Raw genomic sequence first — 24,418 nt, 5'->3', positions numbered from 1 at the left:
ATGTTTCTTTTCTCTAAATCAAGCGAATGAGTCATACGGCAAAAGTGAAAAGTCATACCATACTTTCTGTATGTCTTTCTACTTTAATTTTACCCTAGCAACGTAAGCATTACCCAGGTAACATGAGTTAGGTTAATTGCACAACAAGCAACTGTTAAGAGTAATGGTTTCTGCACACGGCAACTTTACCAGAGTTTACTGAATATGGCTCAAAGTTTCTAACTTTGCCGAACTTACAGAAGAAGTTTAAGCTGACGCTGAGTCCTAACAACTGCTGAAACTTTAATCTCCTTTTTCTTTTACCAGCTGCAGTGTTGATATTCTCAAACTCAGGTCCGGGTACTTCATATATATATATTTATACACCAGCAAGTGAAACTTGATTAAAGTTCAGCGCAAGTGGCCATCTCTGTCGTCGTTCTACGTTATTGCCGTCTTTGTGTGGACATTCACATCATAATGTCATAAAGCCAGAAGAGACAAAGGTGAGCTGTTCGGGGATTACAGTTGTGAGCCGGAACATGCACCTCTATCTGGGAACCGTAATATGTTTGTCCTGGGCTTGCAATGACCGTGGTCACCGCAGATGAAAAATATTTTGTAAACAAAAGGAGATTTCCCGAAAGAGAACTTCCAGTGACAAGGGAAGAATTTTATAGTTGTCAATCAGAAATCCGAGGAAAATACCAAAACAAAAAGTAAGGAAGGAGCTGATGTACCAAAAAAATGAGAAAAGCCATTAGAAACCGCTCTTAAAATAAATGGTAAGTTTCTTATCTTTCTTTGCTCTGTAATTTCTCGATAAAAGTCAAGAGATTTTCAGGCCTATTTAATGGATGAATTATGAGCAGTGCAATGATTAGTAAAGAACATCAACAAAATGCAAATAATACATTTAGGCCTCTTACACAGTGTGACGTTAAAGTCGCACGTTAGAAAAGGTTTTATTGTGGACTAACGCACAGCAATATTAAGTCTGTGCAACATCCACAGTGCACACGTTGCGTTGTGTGTAACGTGTAGCAATATTTAGAATTTGCTACATGCTGTGCGTTTAGCAATACATCTGCTGCGTTGTGTGTGTTGCACATGCTCAGTAATTTTTTTTTTAATGTAATGCATGCACCGTTTTCGTTCCATCACTGTGCGACGAAAACGGCGCACCAAACGCAGGGCTAAAGAATGTACTATAACGTCCAAGTTATAGTCTTTCAATACGTTGCATTAGGGGCATGTTATGAGACCTTAAAGAGACTCCGTAACAAAAATTGCATCCTGTTTTTTATCATCCTACAAGTTCCAAAAGCTATTCTAATGTGTTCTGGCTAACTGCAGCACTTTATACTATCACAGTCTCTGTAATAAATCAATGTATCTTTCCCCTGTCAGACTTGTCGGCCTGTGTCTGGAAGGCTGCCAAGTTCTTCAGTGTTGTGGTTCTGCTATGAACTCCCCCTTCCAGGCCCCTCTATGCACACTGCCTGTGTATTATTTAGAATAGGGCAGCTTCTCTCTTATCTTTTACAAGCTGGATAAATCCTCCTCTGAGCTGGCTGGGCTTTCACATACTGAGGAAATTCAGACAAGGGCAAAGCTGTTTGCAGGAAGAAAAGAGCAGCCTGAAACTTCAGTGCATGAGAGATGCAGGGGGAAAGAAACACACAAATGATCTCTTGAGATTCAAAAGGAAGGGTGTATACAGCCTGCTTGTGTATGAATGTATTTTCTATGTGTGGACTTACTGTACATAAACCTACTTCCTGTTTTGGTGGCCATTTTGTTTGTTTATAAACAAACTTTTTAAAACTGTTTTAAACCACTTTTAATGCGGCGGGGAGTGGCGAAATTGTGACAGAGGGTAATAGGAGATGTCCCTTAACGCACTGGCATGTTTACTTTTGTGCGATTTTAACAGTACAGATTCTCTTTAACATCAAACGCACCGTCCCACTGTGAAAGAGGCCTTAAAGAACACAGAGGAAAACAGAGGCTGCCAAATGTATTTTCTTTTCAATCTTTCATGTACCACTACTGGCTGTATCACACACCTAAAACAAGCGTGCAAATGCACTTCCTGTGAATATTGATTAACCAATTACCAAGCTGCATACAATTTTTATGAACTCCCTCCTCTCCCCTCCCCTGTGACCGCCACCACCACCGCACAGTCAGCGTGCATGTGTGCGCCCGGCCAGCAGTGAGTGCACATGCCCACTTCGCAAGCACACGCCCGCTAGTGTTGGGCGAACATCTAGATGTTCGGGTTCGGGCCGAACAGGCCGAACATGGCCGCGATGTTCGGGTGTTCGACCCGAACTCCGAACATAATGGAAGTCAATGGGGACCCGAACTTTTGTTCTTTGTAAAGCCTCCTTACATGCTACATACCCCAAATTTACAGGGTATGTGCACCTTGGGAGTGGGTACAAGAGGAAAAAAAATGTAGCAAAAAGAGCTTATAGTTTTTGAGAAAATCGATTTTAAAGTTTCAAAGGGAAAACTGTCTTTTAAATGCGGGAAATGTCTGTTTTCTTTGCAAAGGTAACATGCTTTTTGTCGGCATGCAGTCATAAATGTAATACATATAAGAGGTTCCAGGAAAAGGGACCGGTAACGCTAACCCAGCAGCAGCACATGTGATGGAACAGGAGGAGGGTGGCGCAGGAGGAGAAGGCCACGCTTTGAGACACAACAACCCAGGCCTTGCATGAGGACAAGAAGCGTGCGGATAGCAATTTGCATTTTGTCGCCATGCAGTCATAAATGTAATACAGATGAGAGGTTCAATAAACAGGGACCGGAAACGCTAACCCATCACAGATGTTCATTGTTCATGTTACTTGGTTGGGGTCCGGGAGTGTTGCGTAGTCGTTTCCAATCCAGGATTGATTCATTTTAATTTGAGTCAGACGGTCTGCATTTTCTGTGGAGAGGCGGATACGCCGCCGATCTGTGACGATGCCTCCGGCAGCACTGAAACAGCGTTCCGACATAACGCTGGCTGCTGGGCAAGCCAGCACCTCTATTGCGTACATTGCCAGTTTGTGCCAGGTGTCTAGCTTCGATACCCAATAGTTGAAGGGTGCAGATGGATTGTTCAACACAGCTACGCCATCTGACATGTAGTCCTTGACCATCTTCTCCAGGCGATCGGTGTTGGAGGTGGATCTGCACGCTTGCTGTTCTGTGCGCTGCTGCATGGGTGTCAGAAAATGTTCCCACTCCAAGGACACTGCCGATACCATTCCCTTTTGGGCACTAGCTGCGGCTTGTGTTGTTTGCTGCCCTCCTGGTCGTCCTGGGTTTGCGGAAGTCAGTCTGTCGGCGTACAACTGGCTAGAGGAGGGGGAGGATGTCAAGCTCCTCTCTAAAGTCTCCACAAGGGCCTGCTGGTATTCTTCCATTTTGACCTGTCTGGCTCTTTCTTCAAGCAGTTTTGGAACATTGTGTTTGTACCGTGGATCCAGAAGGGTATAAACCCAGTAATTGGTGTTGTCCAGAATGCGCACAATGCGTGGGTCGCGTTCAATGCAGTCCTAGGCTGAAGAGGTCATAGCCTAGGGTCACAAAACCTGTTTATTTGGGCAATTTCAATGGTGGCGAGTCTGACGTACATAAATCGCAGCAATGGCCGTTAGCAACGTCTGAATCTCACGAAATGTCTCATGCAGGTAGAAGACATATTGTTAGACTTGGGCTCCAAAGATGGGTTCCCTACATCTCTGCAAACCAGAGTTACAGGGCTCCAAATTTGGTAAAATCACCCATAGGCTTTCATTGGGCCTCCTATTTACAGTTCCAAAATCTCACATCTTTTCAAAGGGCAATTACTCAGCAGTACCAAATTTTCTAGCATTGTAGGGACCCTTAGGGGGAACATGACTGGTGAGTTTCGGGCCCCTAGGCCAAAGAGGTCATAGCCTAGGGTCACAAAAACCTGTTTATTTGGGCTATTTCAATGGTACTGATGGTGACGTACATAAATCGCAGCAATGGCCGTTAGCAAAGTCTGAATCTCACGAAATGTCTCATGCAGGTAGAAGACATATTGTTAGACTTGGATTCCAAAGATGGGGTCCCTACATCTCTGCAAACCAGAGTTACAGGGGTCCAAAATTGGTAAAATCCCCCATAGGATTTCATTGCCTCCCTATTTCACTTTCCAAAATCGCACATCTTTTCAAAGGGCAATGGCTCAGCAGTACCAAATTTTCTAGCATTGTAGGGACCCTTAGGGGGAACATGACTGGTGAGTTTCGGGCCCCTAGGCCGAAGAGGTCATAGCCTAGGGTCACAAAAACCTGTTTATTTGGGCTATTTCAATGGTAGTGATGGTGGCGTACATAAATCTCAGCCATGGCCGTTAGCAACGTCTGAATCTCACGAAATGTCTCATGCAGGTAGAAGACATATTGTTAGACTTGGATTCCAAAGATGGGGTCCCTACATCTCTGCAAACCAGAGTTACAGGGGTCCAAAATTGGTAAAATCCCCCATAGGATTTTATTGCCTCCCTATTTCACTTTCCAAAATCTCACATCTTTTCAAAGGGCAATGGCTCAGCAGTACCAAATTTTCTAGCATTGTAGGGACCCTTAGGGGGAACATGACTGGTGAGTTTCGGGCCCCTAGGCCGAAGAGGTCATAGCCTAGGGTCACAAAAACCTGTTTATTTGGGCTATTTCAATGGTAGTGATGGTGGCGTACATAAATCTCAGCCATGGCCGTTAGCAACGTCTGAATCTCACGAAATGTCTCATGCAGGTAGAAGACATATTGTTAGACTTGGATTCCAAAGATGGGGTCCCTACATCTCTGCAAACCAGAGTTACAGGGGTTCAAAATTGGTAAAATCCCCCATAGGCTTTCATTGGGCCTCCTATTTACCGTTCCAAAATCTCACACCATTTCAAAGGGCAATGGCTCAGCAGTGGCAAAACTCACCAGTCATGATCCCCCTAAGGGTCCCTACAATGCTAGAAAATTTGGTACTGCTGAGCCATTGCCCTTTGAAAAGATGTGAGATTTTGGAAAGTGAAATAGGGAGACAATGAAATCCTATGGGGGATTTTACCAATTTTGGACCCCTGTAACTCTGGTTTGCAGAGATGTAGGGACCCCATCTTTGGAATCCAAGTCTAACAATATGTCTTCTACCTGCATGAGACATTTCGTGAGATTCAGACATTGCTAACGGCCATTGCTGCGATTTATGTACGTCACCATCACTACCATTGAAATAGCCTAAATAAACAGGTTTTTGTGACCCTAGGCTATGACCTCTTCGGCCTAGGGGCGCCGAAACTCACCAGTCATGTTCCCCCTAAGGGTCCCTACAATGCTAGAAAATTTGGTACTGCTGAGCCATTGCCCTTTGAAAAGATGTGAGATTTTGGAAAGTGAAATAGGGAGGCAATGAAATCCTATGGGGGATTTTACCAATTTTGGACCCCTGTAACTCTGGTTTGCAGAGATGTAGGGACCCCATCTTTGGAATCCAAGTCTAACAATATGTCTTATACCTGCATGAGACATTTCGTGAGATTCAGATGTTGCTAACGGCCATTGCTGCGATTTATGTACGCCACCATCACTACCATTGAAATAGCCCAAATAAACAGGTTTTTGTGACCCTAGGCTATGACCTCTTCGGCCTAGGGGCCCGAAACTCACCAGTCATGTTCCCCCTAAGGGTCCCTACAATGCTAGAAAATTTGCCACTGCTGAGTAATTGCCCTTTGAAAAGATGTGAGATTTTGGAACTGTAAATAGGAGGCCCAATGAAAGCCTATGGGGGATTTTACCAAATTTGGAGCCCTGTAACTCTGGTTTGCAGAGATGTAGGGAACCCATCTTTGGAGCCCAAGTCTAACAATATGTCTTCTACCTGCATGAGACATTTCGTGAGATTCAGACGTTGCTAACGGCCATTGCTGCGATTTATGTACGTCAGACTCGCCACCATTGAAATTGCCCAAATAAACAGGTTTTGTGACCCTAGGCTATGACCTCTTCAGCCTAGGACTGCATTGAACGCGACCCACGCATTGTGCGCATTCTGGACAACACCAATTACTGGGTTTATACCCTTCTGGATCCACGGTACAAACACAATGTTCCAAAACTGCTTGAAGAAAGAGCCAGACAGGTCAAAATGGAAGAATACCAGCAGGCCCTTGTGGAGACTTTAGAGAGGAGCTTGACATCCTCCCCCTCCTCTAGCCAGTTGTACGCCGACAGACTGACTTCCGCAAACCCAGGACGACCAGGAGGGCAGCAAACAACACAAGCCGCAGCTAGTGCCCAAAAGGGAATGGTATCGGCAGTGTCCTTGGAGTGGGAACATTTTCTGACACTTATGCAGCAGCACACAGAACAGCAAGCGTGCAGATCCACCTCCAACACCGATCGCCTGGAGAAGATGGTCAAGGACTACATGTCAGATGGCGTAGCTGTGTTGAACAATCCATCTGCACCCTTCAACTATTGGGTATCGAAGCTAGACACCTGGCACAAACTGGCAATGTACGCAATAGAGGTGCTGGCTTGCCCGGCAGCCAGCGTTATGTCGGAACGCTGTTTCAGTGCTGCCGGAGGCATCGTCACAGATCGGCGGCGTATCCGCCTCTCCACAGAAAATGCAGACCGTCTGACTCAAATTAAAATGAATCAATCCTGGATTGGAAACGACTACGCAACACTCCCGGACCCCAACCAAGTAACATGAACAATGAACATCTGTGATGGGTTAGCGTTTCCGGTCCCTGTTTATTGAACCTCTCATCTGTATTACATTTATGACTGCATGGCGACAAAATGCAAATTGCTATCCGCACGCTTCTTGTCCTCATGCAAGGCCTGGGTTGTTGTGTCTCAAAGCGTGGCCTTCTCCTCCTGCGCCACCCTCCTCCTGTTCCATCACGTGTGCTGCTGCTGGGTTAGCGTTACCGGTCCCTTTTCCTGGAACCTCTTATATGTATTACATTTATGACTGCATGCCGACAAAAAGCATGTTACCTTTGCAAAGAAAACAGACATTTCCCGCATTTAAAAGACAGTTTTCCCTTTGAAACTTTAAAATCGATTTTCTCAAAAACTATAAGCTCTTTTTGCTACCTTTTTTTTCCTCTTGTACCCACTCCCAAGGTGCACATACCCTGTAAATTTGGGGTATGTAGCATATAAGGAGGCTTTACAAAGCACGAAAGTTCGGGTCCCCATTGACTTCCATTATGTTCGGAGTTCGGCCATGTTCGGCCCGAACCCGAACATCTAGATGTTCGCCCAACACTACACGTGACCCGTTCGGCCAATCACAGTGCTAGCCGAACGTTCGGGTAACGTTCGGCCATGCGCTCTTAGTTCGGCCATATGGCCGAACAGTTTGGCCGAACACCATCAGGTGTTCGGCCGAACCCGAACATCACCCGAACAGGGTGATGTTCTGCGGAACCCGAACAGTGGCGAACACTGTTCGCCCAACACTAACGCCCGCCCGGCCAGCTCCCTGCTCTGTCCTGCTCCCTGGCCCAAAGGTGTCCATGCAGCACATGTGCAGTAGTGCAAGACACGGACCCCCACACACACAGGGACACAGAGACACCGGGATTTTATTTAAGAGGATTAGCATGTCATTGACCCTCTTAAAGTGTAACTGTCGGGCATAAAATCAAAAAACAATTCTTTATTTTTATCTGGTAAACAAGTAATAAGGATGCTAACCAGGCAATCCAAAAGTTAAAACCTCTATTACTTTTCTTGTTGATAAATGATCATTCCCTGGTTTACCTTAATCTTATTTGGTACGTTGCCGCAAAAAGGAAGTTGCAGGGCATGCTGTTTTTTTTTCTTTTTTTGCTTCTTTATGTTCCCCTCAGACTTAACTAATGTAGACTGATTGGCTGAAGTCTCTTTCCCTCCTGTTTTACTTACCCAAGGAAAGGGAAGTCTCTGGGTCTTAATGAGCCTTCCAGTTCCTTTCACTGTCCCCTCATTCTACCCATGGCTCCGCCACGGGAGGCTTTAGCAGTTTTCAGGGAGCCCGAGTGCTCCTGAATAGGGCTGCTCAAGTCTGGATCCGGGACATACCCGGATAGTTGCTATCCGGATATCTCCCAGTAAACCTGTGTGGCGTCTTCTTCGTCCGTCCCTGGTGCCTCCCATGATGCAGTCCACGCGCATCACGTGACTACAAACACTTCCTCCTTCAACCCGGAAGGAGGAAGTGTTTGTAGTCACATGACCGCCACGTCACGTGGAACGCATCGTGGGAGGCACCAGGGACGGACGAAGAAGACGTCAGACAGGTAAGATTCACCCCCCCCCCCTGCCCACCCCGCACAGGTTTACTGGGTGACTATCCGGGTATCATCCGGATTTGAGCAGCCCTACTCCTGAAGATGGGTGTCTCCATACTGCATATATGTGAGTGTGTGACGATACGTGCTCACGCATGCACAGTACAGAGAGGCCCATCTTCGGGGAGCGTTAGGGCTCCCAAAGACTGTCAAAGCCTCCCCCAGCTGTCGAGAGCAGTCTCTGACCCATTGGTCAGAAACTACTAATGGGCGCTGGAATGCGGGGACCGTAGGAGGAACGGGAAGGCTCTATAGGACTCACAGCCTTGCTTCTCCTTAGGTGAGTATCTTTTTTTTTTTTTAAATCACTTTAAACTCTCTTAAAGTAGCGACGCACCAGTTTTTGGGGAAAAAAAGTGTGTCTTATATCATGAAAATTACGGTAAATTGTTTGTTTTGAAATGGAATACTTGAATATACAGATATATATATATATATATACAGTATATATATATATATATATATATATATTGTGGCACCTGTTTTTTTGATACCTGCATGGTGAGACTCTTAAAGGTGTCATCAGGGTAAATCGCCGGGGACCGGGTCGGAGCTCCGGTGAACGGCTGCGGGCAGAGCTGCGGCGAGGGAGGTCCTGGGAGCTTGGAGCTGGAGGAGGCCCCCGGTAAGTAGCACTCATTTTAATAGATTTGCCCTGATGACTCCTTTAAGGTGGCCACTAACGGTCCTATATTTCTATCGAAAAATAGTTTGAAGGATCAGAGATTCTGATTGGATTGGTTGTAAATAATCTCTGTTGGTGGGCACAGCCGATTACGAACAATTATAAAAATATATAAAAATAGATTGGATTTTCATCAAACCAAAATCTGGATTTTCTTGTTGGTTGTGATAGATTAGATTGGAAGCAAAGATTGGTTTTTTGATGGTGAAGTGAACGTTTTTTTTCCCCCATCAGAATTATCTGATCGCTCGAAAGATTTTTCACTAGAAATTGGATCATTAGTGACCACCTTCAGGCCACGTTAACATTGGTATGTTACGGTGTAGCAGCCACTCTATAATGCAGCTTACCGCACTGCCATGCACCACCTATGTGACGTTCACAGCGCGGCGGGTGCATTGCGGTTTAAGGGGTTGGGGTATGGTAACCCACTGCATACAGTGCGTTGATGGTAAATGCACACATTTACAGTATAAGTGAAGCATACATTTAATTGACTATATGCTTCACTACACCCCATACACACTGTGGCTATAATATTCGGTATTAATTTTTGTTCAATTGTGTTCCTGTCATACAGGGCACACAATGCACCATCCAACTGTGAATCTAGTCTTAACCTCCTTAGCGGTATGATTATGTCTGGGTTTTAGGGTCTAAAAGCCATGCAATTTATTCACAAGTTTTTAGACCCTGAAATTCGGCGCTGCAATTCTCACTCCCTCCACCAGGTGACGCTCTACCTCTATAGTGAGGTCGCCATCAAGAGCCTCCACAAACCGGAAGAAGAATGTCTGCCAGCATCTAGATTCCGAGGAAGGTGAGTTGCAAATGTCTGCTGCACAGAGGCTCTGCATCAGAGATGGATTAAGATGTAATGGGGCAATGGGCAAGGTAGCAGATTTGGAAACCCCTTGTTGTCCTTTTGTTAAGCTAAAGTGGAGAGAGGTCAGAGAAAAAGGCAGGTGGACCCCTTGACACCCACTAGGACCCAAGCACCTGCATAGGTTGCCTAGTGGATGATCTGGCTCTGCTCTGCATTTACCTCTTGGTGGCTACCAGGAGTCAGGCTCGGGGTTACCGCTCTGAGCTGCGGTGTTCCGGCCTGAGCCTGACTCGGGGTTACCGCTAAGGAGGTTAAAGGGAATAGCCTTTTTCTCTCTCTCTTTTTATTGTTTTTATTACTTTTTCCATACTCTGCAAATCCCAGACTCAACAAACCAACATATGTTTCCTTAGTAGTAGCACATAATTAATAGAGATGGCGAACGGTTCCCGGCGAATTTCGGTGGTTAGCGTTTGCGGAGAACCGCAAACTTTTCTGGAAGTTCGGTTCGCGCTCATTGTGCATCATTAGGGTCAACTTTGACCCTCTACATAACAGTCAGCAGACACATTTTAGCCAATCAGGATACACTCCCTCCTGGAGCCCCCCCCCCCCCCTCCATGTAAAAGGCAGGCAGTGTCAGGCATTGGACTCTCTCGTGTGCCTGCAGTAATTAGAGAAGGGAGAGCTGCTGCTGCAGAGAGAGCTATAGGGAAAGCTTAGTTAGGGTCTTGTAGGCTTGTTAGCTTGCTACTTGCTGATTCTTATTGCTAAAAAAGCACCCCACAACAGCTCTTTTGAGAGCTAATCTTGTTCTTGTGATCTTTTTTTTTGTGTGTGTGTGTGTCCCACAGACACTTGTGTTGCATAGACAGCCTTGGTAATTCCTACTGTGTGTGCCACTGCCAGGCCCAGCACATTCAGTGACTACCTGTGTGTGTGACAGGTGCACATTGTAATACCCATCACTGCATATACCTACCTGTTGTTCACTTCAGTGCACCCATCTACCTATGTCAGCGCACGCAGTGTCACTGTGCCTGTCCGGTACCTGTCTGTGTGTTACAGGTGCACATTGAAATACCCATTACTGCATATATCTACCTGATGTGTTCAGTGCACCCACCTACCTACGTGAGTGCACACAGTGTTATATACCACTCTGTGCATACCTGTTAACTGCACCTGTGTGACTGCACATTGTATTAGTCAAGTCAGTGCATACCTTTCACTTCATCCCCCCCAATATGGACAAAAGAAAAGACAGAGGCAGGCCACCTGGCAGGTCTGTTCGAGGTCACGCTGTCGTGATGTCGTGCGGCCCTCGACCAAAGTACAGTGTTCAAAGGAAGGCACGTACCATTAACCCCCAATATTGTCAGGCCATAGTTGACTATTTAACACAGAACACCTTATCTTTCTCAGCTTCCGCATGGAAGCGTGACATATCTTCCTCCTCCTGCTCTGATTCTGGCACCCCACTTAACACTCAGTCGGCCGCCACAACCAAAGTGCCATCACCCCATGGCTCAGCGGTGTGGAATTTTTTTTGTGTGTCTGCCTCAGATGAGAGCAATGCCATCTGTACTCTCTGCCACTGAAAATTGAGCTGTGGAAAGACCAAGACCCATGTAGGGACAACTACCTTACGAAGGCACATGATTACAAAGTACAAACTGCAATGGGATGACCACCTGAGGAAAAGCAGGACACAAAAGCAAATCCACAAACTGCAGTGGAAGATACCAGGCCGCAATTTTTTCTCAAAAAAGGCGATACCTAAACTGTACCGTGATGTTGAAAGGCAAGTGGTGACATCTCTGGCACACAGCGTTGGGTCAAGGGACCATCTGACCATGGATACCTGGTCTGCAAAGCACACTAAGGCCTGCCCGAAGACTAAGTCAGTCCCCACACACAGCATCTCTGCCTGCACGCCATGTGACTGCCTGCTCCAAGACTAAGTTGCTCCTCACACAGCATCTCTGCCCGCAGGCTGGAGGACTGCATTCTCCGCCACCACCAACAGGGTCCAGGACTCCAGGCGGATTCCTGATGTTTTTAGGCCGCTGCTAGCAGCGGCCGTTATACTAATTTTTCTGGTGCGTGTACATGCCTGCCTAATTTTTCTGGCTACACTGCAGCTGCAACAACAAAACAAAAGGCATGTACATGTGTCAATTCACCTTCGTGATCATTACCTTGCCGCGGTGAAGGGGCTTGAGTCTCACAATGAAGCAATAACCGATGGCTATATGAGTGTGTTGGGGGGGGGGGCACACCCACGATAATAAGGTCGTTGCTTCATTGTGGACAGACCAAATTTGATCAGCTGGACTGTCACTGTTCTGTCATTCAGCTACCACAGCCCGGCGACCATATGGGCTGGAAAGCCGCCATCACCTGCACTCTCGTCATGGTGCTCACCAGTCCAGCACGGCCGTCACTACACAAACAGCTGTTTGCGGTGCGTTACACGGTGAGTTTGGTGTGTCAGTGTGAAGCAGTACTCTAATTACACTCCCTGATTGATGTATACACATGCAAGATGTTTTAAAACACGATAGGCCTGCAATTTAGCATTCAATGTGATTTCTGCCCTCAAAACGCTGCTTTGGTCACATCCAGATTTTTCCCCGGGACTTTTGGCATCTATCCCACTCCGCCATGCCCCCCTCCAGGTGTTAGACCTCTTGAAACATCTTTTCTATCACTTTTGTGGCCAGCATAAGTGTTTCTAGTTTTCAAAGTTTGCATCCCCATTGAAGTCTATTGCGGTTCGCGGAAGTTCGCAAACCCGGTTCGCCAACCTACAATCGGAGGTTCGGGCCATCTCTAATAATTAGTTGTATAATTTGCATTTTAAAATAAAAATGTTTCCAAGCCGTAGCTGCCTTTTTATTGTAATTTGCAGCCTTTTGTTGGCAGTTTATTTCTTTCCCCGGCATTCACCTCTCCTGCATAGTTAATTAATGACACTCTTTTGTATTGAATTAGTTTCCATCCTCCACTATTGCACACTTAGCATCTATGATTACCAAACAGCCTTGCGTAAAAGGAAAGAATTGATTTTGCTGTGTTCCCATTTAATCTCTCGGCTATTTTGATCATCTGATATCGGCCTTCATGAGCTATTTGATCCAGTTCCAATCCTCATCACCCGCTATTGATACATTTGGGGAAAGATATGTACGTTTAGCTATTAGCCGGGAGAGAGCAGAATTAAATGAACTGCAATATTTTAGATTTAGGAAAAATTAAAAAAAATAGCAAGAGCTGCAGTGGACTGGTCCATTGCTACACTGCAAAGAGTTTCACTGAATTAGCATTTATTAGTATCTCACTGACCTTTCCTCTTCATCGCACATCAAATCCATCATGTCAAGCAGTGGCTGGCGGCAACAGCTTCAAATTTTTGGGGGCGCACAAAGGGGACACAATAGGTGGCCGTTTGTATGGCGAGCTTTAGATATTTGTTTTAGCAATGATAGGAACCAAAAGTAAACATAACAAAAACAGAGCTTAGAGGCTTTTGAGCAGAGCAGATTGTCTAAATAAGGCCTCTTTCACAGTGTGACGTTAAAGTCGCACATTACAACAACAACATGTAACGCACAATAACTTACAGCAATGAAAAATCAATGGGCTGTTCAGAGTGCAGACGTTGGGTTGGTGTCTAACGCTGCACGCTAAATGAAAGTGCTGCATGCTGTGCGTTATACACATTTTTAGCTGTGTTAGACTGTTTGCACATGCTCAGTAATGTTTTCTTCTTCTTTTTTTTTTTAACGCATGCGCCGCTTTCGTTCTATCACTGTGCGCACCAAACGCAGGGCTAAATAACGTCCAAGTTATAGTCTTTTAATGCGTTGCATTAGGGGCACGTTATGTGACCTTAACGTTGCATTAAACGCAACGTCTTACTGTGTAAGAGGCCTTATAGGCCTAATTATGGAAGAAACTTTACCTACAGATGTACTTGGCTGGTTGGCTGGTATGCTTTGATCCTTAATCGCTAGCAAGCTGCGCCTGTGTGGACAGATCACAGACAAATCATTCCAGCCCCCAGCCTGTGTCTGAGGACTCTACAAGCAAGGGGAGGGGGAAGAGATAAGAGGGAGAGAAAAAGGAGAGAGAGAGTTGTGTGTCTACTTCCTGCTTTCATGGAAGCAGACATAGGGTTAACATTCTGTGTTTACAAATTAGCAGCTATGCTGTGGCAGAGGAGATTCCTGAGCTTCCTGTGGAGAAATGGGCCAAAGTTTCTGCAAGTTATTGCAAGATGTTTGTGAATGCTACTTAGAGGAACTTTAACCCAGGATTGAACTTCATTACAGTCAGTAGCTAATACCCCCTTCTCCACGAGAAATCTTTACCTTGCCTCGAATAGATTATCAGGGGGTCTGTACCGCTGATATAGTAGTGAAACCCCTCCCACAGTGTGATGTCATGACCATGGTGATCACCGAGGGACAAGAAGTGATGAAGGAAGAGGAAGAAGAGATCACTGCCAAGGATTGCCGAGGAGAAGAAGACAGGCCTACACTCGTAGGGAAGCCGCAAAGTGGCCGCAAGGGGTCCCACATGCCAGCGAAGATGCAGGTGAGTAATTGTAATTACTGGATGAGCCTGACTTGTCCTTACCATTTCTAGTTATTTTTTTTTAAGGACAAGTCAGGCTCCCTCCATTAGGGAGGTTAAAGAAACCACCAAATGTAGAGTTTGTTAGCATTAAAACTGGGAGGGGGTTATAAAGTACATTTTTATGTATCCACTGCCCTTGTAAATGTCAACTTTAAAGGGAAGGTTCAGGGTGAGGGGAAAAAAATTCAAAATCCACTTACCTGGGGCTTCCTCCAGCCCGTGGCAGGCAGGAGGTGCCCTCGGCGCCGCTCCCCAGGCTCCCGGTGGTCTCCGGTGGCGCGCCCGACCTGGCCAGGCTGGCGGCCAGGTCGGGCTTCTTCTGCGCTCCAACGTGCGTGTCACTGGTGCGTGCTGACGCCATCAGACATCCTGCGGGCTGTACTGCTCAGGCGCAGTAGTTCAGCGCGCCGCTGTGAGGCGCATTTTGGAGCAAAGAAGAGCCCGACCTGGCTGCCAGCCTGGCCAGGTCGGGTCGGCCACCGGAGATCACCGGGAGCCTGCGGAGCGGCGCCGAAGGCACCTCCTGCCTGCCACGGGCTGGAGGAAGCCCCAGGTAAGTGGATGCGGATTTTTATTTTTTTTTAATCGTCCCTGAACCTTCCCTTTAAGCCAAACACACGCTCACAGTTATATATTTGCCAGAACTGTTCTACAGTTGTGCATGAATGCTTAAAGGGAACCTAAACTGAGAAGGATATGTATTTTTCCTTTTAAAATAATACCAGTTGCCTGACTCTCCTGCTGATCCTGTGTCTCTAATACTTTTAGCCACAGCCCCTCAACAAGCATGCAGATCAGGTGCTCTGACTGAAGTCAGACTGGATTAGCTGCATGCTTGTTTCAGGTGTGTGATTCAGCCACTACGTGCAGCCAAAGAGATCAGCAGGACTACCAAGCAACTGGTATTGTTTAAAAGGAAACATCCATATCCCTCTCAGTTAAGGTTCCCTTTAAAGAGACACTGAAGCGAAAAAAAATATATGATATAATGAATTGGTTGTGTACTATGAATAATTACTAGAAGATTAGCAGCAAAGAAAATATTCTCATATTTTTATTTTCAGGTATATAGTGTTTTTTCTAACATTGCATCATTCTATAATATGTGCAGATTACACAACACTCAGCATTCAAAATGAGCCTTTCAGAGCAGTCTGTGAAGTAATTAACTCTCCTCTAGCAGAGGAAAAGTAAACAGTTCAAATACAGTTGAGATAATAAAAGTCAGATAACAGCCCTCTCCACGACTAAGTTAGTCGGAGAGCTTAATAGCTTTTTTGCTTAGAGATAACAACTGGAGTTTCTCAACTCTTCCTGCACTGGAAACAATTAGACTGATGTATCTGATCTTAATGTTTTTTTTCTTAGCTGTACTACACATGCAAATCATAATATCATCATTTATTTTTTCGCTTCAGTGTCTCTTTAAAGCAAACCTGTGATTTAGAAAAAACAAAAAAGAGTTATATTGTTACCTCAATAGAAGTAAACCTCTAGATTCCAGCAGTGTTTTTGATCCTTCTTGAGTTCACCACTGGTCACCGGCAGTCTTGCTCCCAAATTTTCACCATTGTCAGTTTTGCACCGAAAATGGGATTTTCCATTTCTAGAGCATTTCTGTGAAAATACATAGAATTTTTCACAATATGATGAAAAATTGAGGAACCGTGAACATTTTTTATTTTCACAGCTAAAAAGCCAAAAATCTTTTATTATAGCTTGAAAATTTGTGAAAAATGTCAAAAATCACAAACTTAAAAGTCGAATTTAACATTATTTTCGTGAAAATGAATGCAAAATGAACACTTGCATTTTCGCTCATCACTAGTCACCAGGACCCTCTTCTTTTACGCGACCATGAACCTGTTTGTGAACGAGTGCCCCACGCCTGTGCAATACCATCAGCTGCTTGTGCACAGAGGAAAAAGCTGTCAGGGAGTGGCTTCATGCTACTGCACAGGCTTGGGCAGTCTTGTCCCTGTGCAGTGCAGCCACACCCAAACATGGACTGGGGCATGGCTAAGCAAATCTTTTAGACAAGCCCTTGATGAATAGATACAGGGGGTCCCAGGACTAGAACAGCGAGCATGAGGGGGACTGAGGTTAGTATATAACTCTGTGCTGTTTCTGCCACTCCCTGCTGCAATCCTGGCTTGTAATTGCCAGTTTTAGGCAGTGTTTACAAACAAAAGACATGGCTGCTAACCAGAGTGTGATAGGCTTAGAGGAGAGCTTGGAGAGGGTGTGTAAAGCTTCTGCACATTCCACACATTCCAGCCTGAGCCCGACAGAGCCGACAGAGGAAAGAAGATAAAATTTATTACAGACAGAGACAGTGCAACTAGGAAAGGCTGCAGTATGCCAGAGCACATAGGAACAGGTATAGGAACTTATCGGATAGAAGAAATAAGGCTCAACATTTTGTTACAGAGTCTCTTTAAGAAAAATGTCCCTTATCATTTTAATTATCTTTTTAAAAAATGGCTGATGCAGACTGGATTATAAATGATTTAATTACCTAAAATACTGACTTCATAATATATGATTTATCTTTCTAAAAACCTCAATAAATATTATAAAGAATGAACGTACTCCATTAGCCCAGCAGAGAGACCCCCCGGGGTAAGCACTCCATGCATGAAAACCTTGGATGCGGAACACCTTTTTTTTCATGATAACAAAGAGGTGCCTTTTTATGTAAAATAATCTTGTGTTTTGATCATGGTGATAAGCCCCCTGCTGCTTCCCGCAACGGGTGGTTTTTGCAACAGGTCTACTTTGAAGGTCCTTCTTAATTATAAAACTTTCTTACCTACATTGAGGGGGGGAAAACAAAATAAAAAAAACCTTGTGTAAAGATGTCTTCCAATTCCTTATTAGCACTAACTTTCTTTCCTTGTTTGAAGTGTTTTGTGTAGGAGAGACAGAAAACCCTGATTTGATCTGTTCATTGTGCGGAGCACTCCTTGATGTTGCCTCATCTGGGGTGAATCACTGAACGTCTTCTTAGAAGGAATATAGCTGAAACCTCCTGGAGAATTGAAGATTGTAACACGTATTATGAAAGAGAGGGTGCGCAAACGCTTTGTGGTAGCGAATATACCGTTAACCCATGCAGTTCCAGTTTAGCAGAAGCCCTCAGGAATAGAGCTGCTTAATTCCGGAACAGGGAGATACCCGGATAGTTGCTATCCAGATATCTCCCAGTAAACCTGTGCGGGGTGGGCGGGGGGATCAATCTTACCTGTCTGACGTCTTCTTCGTCCGTCCCTCGGCACCTCCCACGATGTGCTCCACATGCATCACGTGATTACAAACACTTTCGCCTTCAACCCGGAAGGAGGAAGTGTTTGTAATCACGTGACCGCCGCTTGGACCGTATTGTGGGAGGCGCCGAGGGACAGACCGAAGAAGACGTCAGACAGGTAAGATTGACCCCCGCCCACCACGCACAGGTAACTGGGAGATATCCCGATAGAACTATCCGGATGTCTCCCGGATCCGGATTTGAGCAGCTCTGTTCAGGAATGCTCCTTATCTGGAGACGGGGTCAGGAAGATATCCTAAAAGGAAACTCCAAGTCTTTGACAGTGAGTTCAAAGACACACAGAAAATATGTCAGTTATATAAGGTTGTAACAACCCCCCCCCCCCCCCCACCAGAAAAAACTTCTGAAAATAGTGCTCCAACAATGTATGTACCTTCTTTTTTTTCCCCTCTAAAATTGTGTGTCTATAAGTCCCCCAGTTTTACCTGATCTGAATGCCTTTGCCTAACCGCAGCAACTGTGCAGTACCAGCAGGATTGCTGGATTTTACTTTTTTAGCTACAGTAACAAGCTTATCTCAGCATGCATTGCACATTACAAAAAGCTTCCTATCTCAGATAAGATAAGGACACTATGACCAGAAGCTAATTGAACACCCCCATTGAAGAGTTTACATAGTGATGCCTAGGTGATGTTTGCTGTGGGAGGGGCAGTAAGCTGTGGCAGTAGAGAGGAAAAAATGAACACTGGGCTGAGTTAAAAACAAGGGCATAAGTGATGTCTACAGTAAAGATTGAAAAAATTCAAGTCACATTGACTACTGAGAACTGAGACTACCACCAAAAATAATAATAATTAAAAAAAAACTGACTGCCACTCATCCAGTCACTACTGAACTCTGCTGTCTGCCTCCTTCACTTTGATGCTGCCCCTTTCTGCCATTTAGCTTTCTCTCCTTTGGCTAACAGTTACCCAAACTCCTCCCCCTATCATACAAAGCTCTACATAAGTTGTCATCTCCATTTCCTTAGTAATCTACATACCATCCCTCTGGAATTTTTGCTCCTCCCATGAGACTCCTCTCCGCATCCAGGACTTCTCACGAGCCTCACCTTTCCTTTTGGCGCTCTCTCCAACAGCCTGTCCCTCATGCTTCAAGCCTGGAAACCTTCAAACTACGCTACCCTCAAGAGACACCGATTTGGTCCAGCCTATAATTTGCTATAGGTAGCATTGGAGGTTCACTGCCTCATCTGCTAACCCCTGTGTCTTCTCCCGTACTCTCTCCACCCCACTTCCCTCTAGATTGTAAGCTCATATGGACAGAGATCTCCTCCTAGTGCTTCTTGTTTCTGTTGTACTTAAAGCGGACCTGAACTTAGAATGTCCTCTCTACTGTAAAAGATACATAACACTATAACCTCATTTTCTTTGTTACAGCTGATACAAATCCTGCAGTAAATCTGGACTGTTTCTACTTCCTGATTTATGGAAGTAGACATATTGTTAACCTCCTGTGCTTTCAAATGGCCTTATCTGCCATCTCTGCCATAGGCAGTCATGTGACATGGGGAGAGATCAGATTATAGCTTGTGATTAGGCACAAATGAGGGGGAATTAAACAGGCTAAACTCTATATACATACAGGGTGCATTGCTCTATGTATTTATTCAGTCTTGTGCAAGAGTTCAGTTCCACTTTAATCATATGAACATGTAACTGTATTGATGATGTCTCAAAACAGAAAAGTATGTATGTATTTGTACTTGTGTTGCTAGATGTCCGGATTGTACACAGTTTTGAACTTCTCATGTGTCTATGATCCCCACTTTTTGTTTTGTTTATGTTAGAACTTGAAGTAAACATGTATAAGTAAGTTTTGATTAAATATCGGAAGATATATATTTATGGATATCAGATGGGCAGAGTGCAGAAAGACACTCTATTAATAAGAAACAAGAGGTGACCCCATATTGTATACTAACATAGCTTATTTACTGCATTTTTTGAACTATAAGACTCACCTTTTCTCCCCCAAAAGTGTGTGTGGGAGGGGGGGGGGGGGGGGGAGTCACTGCATCTTATAGTCCAAATGCAGGGAGTTCATGACTTGTGAACACCTTCCAATACCAACCTCCAACCAGCGGCAATGTTGGGGACTCCCTGTACTGTGCCCATGCAGAGGCTGACACAGGAGGACAAACAGAGGACACAAGGGGGCACAAAGGGGCATAGATAAGGACACAGGGATACATAAGAAGTACGAGGGAGCATAGGGTACAAAGGGGGCATAATGCACAAGATGCCCCTTCACCATGGATGCACCAAGTTTAGTATATATTTTTTCCCCTAGTTTTTGTCCTCTAAACGTAGCTGCGTCTTATGGTCAGGAGTGTCTTATAGTTAAAAAAATACAGTATGTGTCTCAGCTTAAAGGTAGCGTAAACTGAGTAAACACAGGATGTACCTGCAAATGAATATTACATACTTACCTCGACGTCAGTTCCTCACAGAAGCTCATCATTTTCTTCAAACAATGATTCCTTCCAGATCTAACAAGATCTTGTCAGGCTTGTCTCTCTGGAAGCTGAAAGCCTTATAGGGCCCTTTTCCTCTATATCAGTTGCTGTCAGTTATAACTGAAAGGAAAACTGATGCTCAAGGTAATGTCCATGTTTTCATCTGTCTTAAGTCGAAATACTGGTAAATGGACTGCTGACCCGGAAGCTGTTATGGGGCCACTACCATTTTTTTAAATGGAGGACGAAGAGTTTCATCGATCATGGTGGACAAACAGGATGCTGGAGAGTAGAAAGAGATAGATGAGCAGACTATGTGGGAGGTAAGTATGATGTGTGTGTTTTCAGTTCAGGTTTGCTTTAAAGGACTTCCAATGCCAAATTTACCAAAAAAAAAAAAGTTAGATACCTGCATCACTTTGGAAGACACGGGGGACGCCGTCCGCGCCCTCTGTGCCGTTCCGCCGGGTCCCCGCCACTCAATAGCCCCCTGAACGGCTCCCGACCGCACGGCCCGGGTCGGGCTCTCCTGCCTGCACAAAGATGGCCGCCGGAGCTGGCCGCGGCTGCGCAGGCCGCATAGTCGCGAGTGCAGCTGCGCAGCTCTAGGGCCAACCCCCCCGATCCATGCTACAAGCTTTTTCCTGTAGCATGGATCTCGGCCCTAAAACTGCGCAGCCGCACTCGCTGCTATGCGGCCTGCGCAGACGCGGCCAGCTCCGGCGGCCATCTTCATGCAGGCAGGAGAGCTTGACCCGGGCCGTGCGGTCGGGAGCCGTTCGGGGGGCTATGGAGCGGCGGGGACCCGGCGGAACGGCACGGAGAGCGCGGACGGTGTCAACCGTGTCTTCCAAAGTGATGCAGGTATCTTTTTTTTTTTTTTGTAAATTTGGCCTCGGAAGTCCTTTAAGGAAGAGATGTAAAGAGAGGCTACACAGTGCCCAGTGTCACCTCTGCAATTGTACATTGAGATTCTGCACTACTGTACGGCTGTGGAAGACTTCACCTTACAACATACTAATCACAGTCTCCATACCAACCACAAAATCTCACATTTCTCTCATTATACCTTCAGACGTAAGGTCCTGAATTGTCTCTGTACTGAATTCACAGCAGCAAAAATAGCTTATCATAAAATGTATTGGACCATTGCCTTACCTCCACCCATTACTGACCACTACTTGAATTTAAAGTCGTTTCATATGCATTTAAAGTGTAAATGCACTTTTTTGAAAAATGTGCAATCTTTCCACTTCACCAATGGCAAATTTTATTGTAAACTTTTTACCCTAACTCTGGGCACAAAATTAGCCAGCCCCTTCATCATCGTGTCTGCAAAAAAGGTGCGAGGGGAAATGTATGCAAAATAGTGGCCATAAAGTATTGATGTTCTATTATCCACTACAGTAGACTATCTATAATTTTACCAATAGTCCACTATGACCCTCTGTGCCCTAACTCTTACACAAACCCACCCCTATCTATGCCTAACAAGAGCCCTCCCCTATCCATGCCCAACATGAACCCTTCCCTATCCATGCCTAACAAGATCCCTCCCCTATCTTTACCTAACAAGATCCCTCCCCTATCCATGCCTAACAAGAACCCTCCCCTATCCATGCCTAACAAGAGCCCTCCCCTATCTATGCCTAACAAGAGCCCTCCCCTATCTATGCCTAACAAGAACCCTCCCCTATCTATGCCTAACAAGATCCCTCCCCTATCTATGCCTAACAAGAACCCTCCCCTATCTATGCCTAACAAGAGCCCTCCCTAATCTATGCCTAACAAGAACCCTCCCTAATCTATGCCTAACAAGAACCCTCCCCTATCCATGCTTAACAAGAACCCTCCCCTATCTATGCCTAACAAGAACCCACCCCTATCTTTGCCTAACAAGAACCCTCCCCTATCTATGCCCAACAAGAACCCTTCCCTATCTATGCCTAACAAGAACCCTCCCCTATCTATGCCCAACAAGAGCCCTCCCCTATCTATGCCCAACAAGAACCCTTCCCTATCTTTGCCTAACAAGAGCCCCCCCCCCCCCCCCTATCCATGCCTAACAAGAACCCTCCACTATCTATGCCCAACAAGATCCCTCCCCTATCTATGCCTAACAAGAACCCTCCCTTACCTATGCCCAACAAGAACCCTTCCCTATCTTTGCCTAACAAGAGCCCCCCCCCCTATCTATGCCTAACAAGAACCCTCCCCTATCTATGCCCAACAAGATCCCTCCCCTATCTATGCCTAACAAGAACCCTCCCCTATCTATGCCCAACAAGATCCCTCCCCTATCCATGCCCAACAAGATCCCTTCCCTATCTATGCCTAACAAGAGTCCTCCCCTATCTATGCCCAACAAGATCCCTCCCCTATCTATGCCCAACAAGAACCCTCCCCTATCTATGCCTAACAAGAGCCCCCCCCTATCTATGCCCAACAAGAACCCTCCCCTATCTATGCCCAACAAGAACCCTCCCCTATCTATGCCTAACAAGAGCCCTCCACTATCTATGCCTAACAAGAGCCTTCCCCTATCTATGCCTAACAAGAACCCTCCACTATCTATGCCTAACAAGAACCCTCCCCTATCTATGCCTAACAAGAGCCCTCCCCTATCTATGCCTAACAAGAGCCCTCCCCTATCTATGCCTAACAAGAACCCTCCCCTATCTATGCCTAACAAGAGCCCTCCCCTATCTATGCCCAACAAGAACCCTCCCCTATCTATGCCTAACAAGAGCCCTCCCCTATCTATGCCTAACAAGAGCCCCCCCCTATCTATGCCCAACAAGAGCCCTCCACTATCTATGCCCAACAAGAACCATCCCCTATCTATGCCCAACAAGAACCCTCCCCTATCTATGCCCAACAAGAACCCTCCCCTATCTATGCCTAACAAGAGCCCTCCCCTATCTATGCCTAACAAGAGCCCTCCCCTATCTATGCCTAACAAGAGCCCCCCCCTATCTATGCCCAACAAGAACCCTCCCCTATCTATGCCTAACAAGAGCCCTCCCCTATCTATGCCTAACAAGAGCCCCCCCCTATCTATGCCCAACAAGAACCATCCCCTATCTATGCCCAACAAGAACCCTCCCCTATCTATGCCTAACAAGAGCCCTCCCCTATCTATGCCTAACAAGAGCCCCCCCCTATCTATGCCCAACAAGAACCCTCCCCTATCTATGCCCAACAAGAACCCTCCCCTATCTATGCCTAACAAGAGCCCTCCCCTATCTATGCCTAACAAGAGCCCTCCCCTATCTATGCCCAACAAGAGCCCTCCCCTATCTATGCCCAACAAGAACCCTCCCCTATCTATGCCCAACAAGAACCCTCCCCTATCTATGCCTAACAAGAACCCTCCCCTATCTATGCCCAACAAGAACCCTCCCCTATCTATGCCCAACAAGAACCCTCCCCTATCTATGCCTAACAAGAACCCTCCCCTATCTATGCCTAACAAGAGCCCTCCCCTATCTATGCCCAACAAGAGTCCTCCCCTATCTATGCCCAACAAGATCCCTCCCCTATCTATGCCCAACAAGAACCCTCCCCTATCTATGCCTAACAAGAGCCCTCCCCTATCTATGCCCAACAAGAACCCTCCCCTATATATGCCTAACAAGAACCCTCCCCTATATATGCCTAACAAGAACCCTCCCCTATCTATGCCCAACAAGAACCCTCCCCTATCTATGCCTAACAAGAGTCCTCCCCTATCTATGCCCAACAAGAACCCTCCCCTATCTATGCCTAACAAGAGCCCTCCCCTATCTATGCCTAACAAGAGCCCTCCCCTATCCATGCCTAACAAGAGCCCTCCCCTATCTATGCCCAACAAGATCCCTCCCCTATCTATGCCTAACAAGAACCCTCCCCTATCTATGCCCAACAAGAACCCTCCCCTATCTATGCCCAACAAGAACCCTCCCCTATCTATGCCTAACAAGAACCCTCCCCTATCTATGCCTAACAAGATCCCTCCCCTATCTATGCCTAACAAGAACCCTCCCCTATCTATGCCCAACAAGATCCCTCCCCTATCTATGCCTAACAAGAACCCTCCCCTATCTATGCCTAACAAGAACCATCCCCTATCCATGCCTA

Source organism: Hyperolius riggenbachi, chromosome 7 (assembly GCF_040937935.1).
Source record: "Hyperolius riggenbachi isolate aHypRig1 chromosome 7, aHypRig1.pri, whole genome shotgun sequence".
Lineage (NCBI taxonomy): Eukaryota > Metazoa > Chordata > Amphibia > Anura > Hyperoliidae > Hyperolius > Hyperolius riggenbachi.
Note: the sequence above shows the minus strand (reverse complement) of the source record.